We start from the raw sequence: 1,715 nt of genomic DNA, 5'->3' as shown, positions 1-1,715 counted from the left end.
CCTTCCATACTCCAAGGCCTTGCCCCAGGACCCGCCAGGTAGTTGATACCTCTGACTCACACAGGCACATCCCAGCCTCCTAGCGCAAAGTGCTGCCATTCAAACCTGTGCAGAATCCTGCATGCTGCCTGAGACCACCGGAGCACCTGTAATCCTCTGAACTCAAACTTAGAATCCGAACCACCCGCCTGGCGGGCGCCCTCCAATCCGCCCACCAGGTAGTCCGTCTCCTCACCGCCTCATAGGGCCTGCCATACCCTTAGGCCCTCACCATAACCCTAGTTTGGGTTGTCAAGCTTCCGTCCAAAACGATCTGGCCCCCACATCCCCAAGATTAAGAAATACTGAGCGAAACCACAGGACCCACCCCATGGGAAGACTGGTGCTTTGGGGCTGCGCCAAACCCTCAAATGGGGATAAACCTGCAAACCCCTGTAAAGCCACCGCCACCGGTAAAGGACCCCATAGCCATAAAATCAAATTTTACCTGACACTAGACTCATGCCCTAGACTCAGCCTTGAGGGGACCCTGCATCAGCACCAGCAATAAGGGCATGGCAGGCCCAGACACAAGTCCTAGGTGGGATGCACAGGCATCCATGCTCAGAGGCCTGTTCCCCAAGCTCGCTGATAGGCACCTCTGAGACTCATGCCAGCCAAGCTGAAGGGCGCCTCAGGGACACACCCCAGGACTGTGCCCCACACACATGAGGAAACCGTGCTCTTTGGAGATCTGCGGAACGGTCAGACTGGGAGACACCTGTGTGCCACTCTGAGACACCACCAGCTTCGGGAGCCTCCCTGGACACAAACTCACAGTCTAACATGCCCCCGGATGACCACCCTCACGGCAGCCCACTCGGGAGCCCACCTCAGCAGCAGCAGATGGAGCCTGCCATGCCCCGAGGCCCTTGACATAACTCTAGTGTCTGTTTTCAGGCTTCCATCCCAAGACGCCTGGCCCCCAAACTCCCCAGGTGAACGACGCCTATGGGAAAACCCAAAAATCTAACTGCCCTGTGGGGGGAAACTGTGTCCTTTGAAGCTCTACAGTGCCCTCAGAGAGGAAGAAACCTGCATGCCCTTCTGGAAAGACCCCACCATCAGCGGACCCCTGGCCAGCAACCCTGATCCCGCTGCACTGCAGGACGCATTTCCTGGACTCGACCCCCAGGGGAGCCTGCTGCTGCCCCTCAGAACAGTTTGTTACTTGAACTGCAGTCCCTGGAGGATTTTACCAGTTGCCAAGCACATTCAGATGCGGACTTAAGAAAAACGTAGAGTGGCAACAGGTCTCTGGGGAGAAGGACGATGGACGACCATGTAGCTGGACGGCTGGGGATGCCCGGCTCGCTCCGGGCAGAAAGCCGCCCCTTCACCGAAGCCGGGCAGCCGGGAACACCCTGCACACCCAGGGCGAACGCTGCCTGCTTCAGGGAGGCCGAGCACCCGGGAACGCCCGGTCAGCTCAGAGTGGAACGAAAACCGCCTGCTTCCCTTTTCCGTTCTCGCTCCTTTCTCTTCCCAGAAGTGCCTGTTGTTAGTTGGATGAGTCCTTTGAATGTGCTTCTTTAACTTTTAATAAAGTTTATCTTTATCCTCCCCCGTGCTTGTCTGCAAGACGGGATTAACGTGTGACCTTCCTCAGTCCTACTGTTGACTATTGTTTCTCTCCAGTAGAAGGGAGACTGGACTTGTTCCTGGCAGCAGTCCTT

This window comes from Neovison vison, chromosome 2 (assembly GCF_020171115.1).
Source record: "Neovison vison isolate M4711 chromosome 2, ASM_NN_V1, whole genome shotgun sequence".
Classification (NCBI taxonomy): domain Eukaryota; kingdom Metazoa; phylum Chordata; class Mammalia; order Carnivora; family Mustelidae; genus Neogale; species Neogale vison.
The sequence above is the reverse complement of the archived record's forward strand: the minus strand, read 5'-3'. Positions refer to the sequence as shown.